Genomic DNA, 7742 nt, shown 5'->3' with positions numbered 1-7742 from the left:
AGCCCAATCCGGTGATGGAGTCACCAAATAGGGTGTTGCCCAAAGGAGGATAGGGATTTAGATCCTCGCTTTGGGGATTTTGAGGAAAATGTTGGACCCGTCGAGGACCTGGAAGAGGTCCAACTTGACGAAAAAGACTCGACCAGAGTTGTGAAGGTCGGGAAAAACTTAGAAGCAACCACGAAGCATGCACTGGTGGAATTTTTGCGAAAGAACCAGGAAGACTTTGCCTGGTCACACAAAGACATGGCTGGGATAGATCCTGCAGTTATCACCCATGTCTTGAACGTAGACAAGAGTTTTCCACCCGTGCAACAAAAAAGAAGGCTGCTCGATAAGGATAGATCGAAAGCCTTAAAAGAAGAAGTTGAAAGATTAAAGGAGAATGGGTTCATCAGGGTAGCTTTTTATCCATTGTGGGTCTCTAATCTAGTACTGGTTCCCAAGCCTAACGACAAATGGCGAACCTGTGTGGATTTCACAGACCTCAATAAAGCCTGCCCAAAGGATTACTTCCCACTCCCAAGGATCGACCAACTGGTCGATGCAACTGTAGGACATGAGATCCTCTCCTTCATGGATGCCTACTCAGGATACAATCAGATTAGTATGCATCCCCCTGACGAGGATCACACCAGCTTTCAGACCGATACAGGGTTATACTGTTATAAAGTAATGCCCTTCGGACTGAAAAATGCAGGTGCGACTTACCAGCGATTGGTTAACCGCATGTTTAAGGAATTGATAGGAGTAAACATGGAGGTGTATGTAGACGACATGCTGGTAAAGTCGAAATAAGTAGAAGGACATGTGAAGGATTTACAGGAGTGTTTCAACATTCTGAACAAGTACCAAATGAAATTAAATCCTCTCAAATGATCCTTCGGAGTCGGATCAGGGAAATTCTTGGGGTTCATTGTTAATTCAAGAGGAATCGAGGCCAACCCCGACAAGATAAGAGTCCTAATCGACATGAAATCGCCATAAAAGATTAAGGATGTGCAAAGTTTAACTGGAAGAATTGCCGTACTAAGTAGATTCATTTCCAAGTCGACGAACAAGTGCGTCCCTTTCTTCAATCTACTTAGAGGCAACACGAAATTCGAATGGACCGGAGACTGTGAGCAGGCTTTCCAGGCCTTAAAGGCCCATACGGCGCAGCCTCCTATTTTATCAAAGCCTATCGAAGGAGAAAATTTGTTCATCTACCTGGTGATCACCGAAGCTGCTGCTAGTGCGGTACTAGTACGAGAAGAAGAATGCGTACAAAAGGCAGTTTACTATGTAAGCAAGAGGCTAATCAGAGCAGAGTTGAGGTATCCTCCCATCGAAAGATTAGCGTATTGCTTAATCTTGGCCTCGAGGAAGTTACGTCCCTACTTCCAAGCCCATCCCATTACAGTCTTAACTGACCAGCCCCTTCAGCAAGTTCTGCAAAAACCAGAGGCGGCTGGGCGCTTATTAAAATGGGTAGTCGAACTCGGGTAGTTTGATATTACATATTCACCGCGAGTAGCAGTAAAAGGACAAGTCTTGGCTGATCTTATTGCCGAGTTCACAGAACTCCCAGACAACAAACAGTGCGAAGAGTCTAGTGCGCTTGAGCCCCAGGATGAAGCTCCTTCGTGGAAGTTATTCACGGATGGATCATCCAACGAATCTCACGCAGGAGCGGGAGTGATATTGATAACGCCAGAAGGGCATCGATTTCACTGCGCTATTAGGTTCGACTTCACTGCGTCAAATAATGAAGCCGAATATGAAGCACTCCTCGCTGGGTTAAGATTGGCAAAAGACATGAGTATAAAGGTGCTGGATATTTACAGTGATTCACAGCTGGTAGTGAATCAGGTCCTAGGGGAATATCAAGCACGAGGCCTCAAAATGGTGGCCTACTTACATAAAACTAAAGATCTGTTAGCTCGGTTTGAGAAGTATACCCTCCAGCAAATACCTCGGGATCAGAATTCGAACGCAGATGCCTTAGCCAAACTCGCAAGCGCGAAAGACGCTGACACTTTAAATATTGTGCCAGTAGAAAGATTGTGCGAGCCGAGCATATGAGCAGATGAAACTAATATGGAAATCCGGATGGAGGATACATGGATGGTACCATACTTGGAATATCTCGCAAATGGTGTACTACCAGCAGATAGAAATAAAGCCAGAACCCTCCAAAGGCAGGCTGCTAGGTACATACTGGTCGATGGTGTTCTTTACCGAAGAGGATATTCCATGCCACTACTCAGATGTATTACACCGGAAAAGGCTAAAGAGCTGATGAAGGAGGTACATGAAGGCTTCTGCGGGGATCACGCTGGGGGGCAGAGTTGGGCAAAAAAGATTCTAAGGCAGGGCTATTTCTGGCCGACTATGAACGAAGACTCAATGGAGTTTGTGCGAAAATGCGATAAGTGTCAGAGATTTTCCAAGATCCCACGCGCAGCTCCCAACGAGTTAAAGCAGATGCAGAGTCCTTGGCCTTTCGCAGTATGGGGTATAGATTTGATTGGATTGCTGCCAATAGGAAAGGGTGGAGTGAAATACGCAGTCGTAGCAGTCGAATACTTCGCCAAATGGTCCGAAGCTGAGCCATTCGCTACCATAACGACCAAGAAAGTTCTTGACTTTGTCATCAAGAACATTGTTTGCCGATATGGTTTGCCTCGAAAAATTGTCTTAGACAACGGCACCCAGTTTGACAGTGACTTATTCACAGACTTCTGCGAGAGACATGGAATCTTCAAAAGCTTTTCTTTAGTTGCACATCCACAAGAAAATGGGCAAGTTGAAGCAGTGAATAAAACACTTAAGGACACCCTGAAGAAAAGACTTGAAGATGCAAAAGGAACATGGCCAGAACAGCTGTCTGAAGTACTCTGGTCGTATAGAACATCTCACCGAATAGCGACAGGTCATACCCCGTTTTCCTTAGCATACGGCTATGAGGCTATGTTGCCCGTCAAGTTATATCCTCCCTCCCATCGACGAATTACATACGACCAAGACCAGAATAGTCAACTGATGATGGAGTCCTTAGACTCACTTGAAGAGAAACAGGAAATAGCCCAACTCCAAGTAGCTGCGTACCAGCAAAAGGTCGCCCGGTATTTTAACTCAAAAGTGAAAGAAAGAAAATTCAACGTCGGAGAGCTAGTACTACGACGAGTTTTCTTAAACACCCGCGACCCAACTGCTGGAGTGCTCGGACCAAACTGGGAAGGACCTTACCAGATTAAGGAAGTCCTTCATCCAGGCACCTACAAGCTTGCACACTTAAATGGAGATCTCGTTCCACGCTATTGGAACGGAGAACACCTGCGCAAGTATTATCAATAAACAGTCCTTTTTAAAGGACTGGCTTGTATTAATTTTTACTTTTTACAAGTTTCGAAAAAGGGTTAGCCACGTTGTATGGCTAATCGCTTATAAGTGTAAGATCTTTCTAAGATCACTCGTAAAGACATGTTTAGTCCATTTTTAATACGAGATTATAAGGGACTGTGCGCAGCCCGTCATTCTTGCCAACCTTTGTAAGTTTATTTTTACAAGTATTTGTTCATTACGTGTGTTGTTTGTTTTGCTGTATTATTAAGTATTATGTTTCTTACCGAGAAGTAATGTTCGCACAGGTCGTGGTCAAGGCAAGTGACCAAGGACCTAAAACTCCTCAATCACTTGGGGGGCATATAAGGTACATCGATAGCAAAGCATACCAAGAGGTATGTAAACACACGAACAAAATGAGTGAAAGCATGCTACGGTACTTAGAGTATTTTTCAAAATTTATATTTTGTTAAATCAAGCCAAAGTACTATGCTAAGTTCGGTCATGCGAACAGATGTTATAATAGACAAAAATATTATAATATCAAAAAGCATTCTTTTACACCGCGAGCAGTACTGCTTGGATGTAATTGTTTAATTAAAAGTAAATCTGCCTTTGCAGCAAAGTAAAAAGCTGCCCTCGCAACAATAAAAAAATTATCTTTACAATACGACCCGTGGGCCATAAAAACGAAATAAAATAAAAAAAAAATACTTTTAAGGAGCAGGAGGGTCCTGGGGATTGGGAGGAGTTCCTTGGTCAGCGGAAGGACCAGCTTCAGCATCAGCGGCAGGAACTTTTGCCTTCTCTTCTTCTTCCAGCCGGATGGCGCACTGTGCCATCAGAGTCCTCTTCAACCGCTCGGACAGGTAGTTGAAGTTGGCCTCCCGGTTGTGCTTCCAGAATTCATAGAAGCAAAGGTGAGTGGCCTCCTTGTACTTCTTCAAATTCTTGGCCCTGTCCTCCTCGAGCTCCTGCACTTGCTTTTCAAGCTCCCTCGTCTCCTGCCTGCTGGCGGTCAGATCAAGCTCAAGCTGCTTACATTCTTGGGTGACGAGCCTGGCACTTTCCCTGAATTTTTCTCAGGAGTCGTTGGCTTTTTTCAAGGCATCTTGGGCGTCTAGAAGCTCCTGGGTGAGAGTAGCTTGGTCCTCGCACAGTTGTTTGGTCTGTTTGGAAAACTCCTTATTCTCCTCGAGTATCTTGTTGTAGTCAGCCTCAAATGCTTCCTTAGTCTGGGCAAGCCTGGAGTCGAAGTTCCTTCCCTGAGAAACCAACGCCCCAACACGGCGCCAGCCAGTAGTTAAAGTTAGCAGCCCCTGAAGACAAAAGAATGAGATAAAGTAAGGAAAAGAAATCAGACATAAATGATAAAGTAGCAGGAGATAACTTACGCTAACTATCTCGTTCAACCCTCTGTTGACGATTTGATCAGCCTCCATTGAGGCAGTTTCAGTAATGGCGGCCTGGCTGTGTCTGTGCTTTGAGAGCTTGTATATCCTCTCCCTGGCTGAGCCGACCACGAAGCTGGGCAGGGAGCCTTTGGGCAAGTTGTCCAATGCCTCCTTGTCAGCAGCCTTAGAAGAAGGATGTGGGTTGACGGGAGTGGGAGTTGTTTGCTCCGAAGGGGGCGAAGGTGGTGAGTTCTCCTTGGAAGGGGTGGTGGCTGGAGCATCGTCTGTTCGAGCCTTCTTCGAGGGGGTCTTGCTGCTTTCCCCTTGAGCCCTCTTGCCATCCTTCTTCAGGACAGACGAGGCAATGGCGGCCTGGTAGTGCTCAAAGACATCTTCGAAGTCCATACCTACACCAAAGGAAGCAACACAAGCAATAAGACTAAATGGTCATGCAGGATAAAAGAATAAAAGTAAAAGGATTACAAGTAGAGTACCTGCGCTACAACTACTGGTCGTAACATTATTTACTGAACTACCTAGTTCCTGAAAGAAATCTGAATTTAAGGAGGGAGCATTCCTAAAGTTTCCATCCCCATCAAATAGATGAGAGGGAATTGGAAAATGATTTAAAAGCGAGATTATTCTACCATTTTCATCCGACGAGTCGTCAGAAAGTTTGGTAGGCTCGACAGCCTTTTGTTTTCCTTTGCCCTTGGGGGCCAAGGGTTTTTCTGCTCGACGAGGGATGGCAGGTTCCATGATCGTAACCCCAGTTGGTCTCCTTCGCGGAGGAGACGCTTGGGGTTGCTGCTTGGGTTCCACTTCGGCTTGGGCGTTCTCTACCGAAGGTTCGCTCGTCACTAGTTGAGGATTCCAGAGGCTGACCAGCCTAAGGTTAGCCTCATTAACTAAATTTTAACACTCTTATCAGCATTCGGCATGCTGGCTAAGAGTGCCGCCCTTGACTCCATCCTTGGAGTTGGGATTGGACGTAACCATGGGCCTGGAACATAGTGGAATGTCAAGACATTGTGACAGAAAAACACTAAGTGAAGAAGCTAGTGACGTAGAATTTTTACCTCCTCGGGTGAAGGCTAGGTTGTCTGCGGCTAAGTCGGGAGTAAGGAAGTATTCTTGGTGATACCTCCCCACGTTGGAGATGTGAGTAGTGTCAGACAAGAAAGTGTGCCCAATTTCTTGGTGACAAAAATGGAAAAACCCCGTGCCTTCTTGGTTAGGGTTGGACTTAAGGTCAAAAAGAAAGTTGACCTAGTGGGGAGTGGGCTCTGGCCATTTTTTGAGTTTATAAAGGATATAGAGTGCGGCCAGCATTCTATATCCATTTGGGGTGATTTGAAAAGGGGCAACTCCAAAGTAATTCGCCACCCCCTGAAAGAACGAGTGGAGAGGCAAAGTGGCACCTGCCTCAATGTGAAACCGTGACCAGGCGCTGTAGGCCCCGCCTGACAGGTTGGCCCTCTGGTCGATAGAAGGTCTGACCAGGGTCACCCCTGTCAGTTTATACTTATTTAAGTAGTTGGCGATCATCCGCATCGTCACTCTACTCTGGGGAACAACATGCCACTCGACATCCGGCTGAGCAGCGTGTCGAGGGCGGGCATGCCTTTGTACATTGGAATTAGGAGCATTTTCACCTCGACCACTGGTCGAGGGGGCATCAGCAGTAGACTGGCACGAGGAGTTAGGGATTTTCCTTTTTTGAGATTTTGTTTTTGTTCGAGCCATTCTTTGGGTTGGAATTGGAGAAGGTTTAGGGCTAGGGGGAGAGAAAGGGATATCTGGTATCAGAGTAGAGGGGTTTTCTTCGCCTTCAAGCAGCTGAGCTAGGAGGTCGTCTTCAATGGGTCTTTCTCCTCCCTAAGGGTCTTGCATATGAACTGCAAACAGACAAAGGAGGAGATAAGACACATAGCCTGCGGAGTTACGTGGGATATTGGGATAACGTTGCTCGCGTCTATTAACCAGCAGCATCCTACCCATACACTAAGTTTGGTGCTAACAGTTTGAAAAACATATCAAAAAGGAAATAAAATGTTTTCTGAAAGGGAACTTTTTCAACTCCTAAAGGGCGGGAAAAAACCCAGTTTTTTCAACCAGCTTAAAGATTGAATTTTTACGTCGATCTTATGCCCTAAACCTATGATCCTTACTATCGAACTAGCTCCTAACTTATATAAAATAGATTTACACTCTCTTACCAAGCATCAGATGGTTTATACAAAAATCCGCATAATTTATACTCAAGAACGCAGGAAATCGCAGAGCACAGTAAACAGCATGCGTGGCATAATGAAGAGTTTAAAAGACGAAGTGATTACCTGGGCAAAGGGTGGAGATTCAGAAAAGATAGAAATTTCGAGTCGGAAAGACCTTCAGCAGGATGTTTGAATGGTTTCAAAATTCTGGGTTCTGAAGCAAAGTTCTTGAAGTTCTTGATTGGAATGGTGAGTAAAAAATTATAAGAAAGATAAAGAGGTTACTTATAGAGGTTGAAGTATGGCAAAAAGTGGCAATCATGACTTTCCCATTTTTGAAATGTGGGGGAGTGTATAAATCGTCGAATTGATTTCTTGAAAACCGAAAGGGCTTGATTAGACATAATTATGTCACGGTTTTAAAAAACGCACGAGGATTCTGACAGATTTCGTGGGGCATATGAACGGTTGTTTCCCTAAAGTTTCTTTATTGCTGGTCGCATTAAACAAACTTGGGGGGCAAATGTTATCCAAAAAACAGGCATGGATGACATGCAAACATTTAGTACATGTGGCTGACATCTGGCAGAAGTCTTGTTCGACCATCGACCAGAAAGATGTCTACGGCACAACGCTCAATCTTTATATACGACTAGCCTGGTCGTATACTCGCTATATTTGGAGAAAATCTTATGCAGTTATAATCATATCCGAAATTATCTCCCATGATTTCCCGAGTATTCGATTATTTAGGAAAGAATATCTGTATCAAATTAATGTAATCTTCCTTGAGCCTATAAATAGA

This window comes from Humulus lupulus, chromosome 9, assembly GCF_963169125.1.
Source record: "Humulus lupulus chromosome 9, drHumLupu1.1, whole genome shotgun sequence".
NCBI classification, from domain to species: Eukaryota; Viridiplantae; Streptophyta; class Magnoliopsida; order Rosales; family Cannabaceae; genus Humulus; species Humulus lupulus.
The sequence above is the reverse complement of the archived record's forward strand: the minus strand, read 5'-3'. Positions refer to the sequence as shown.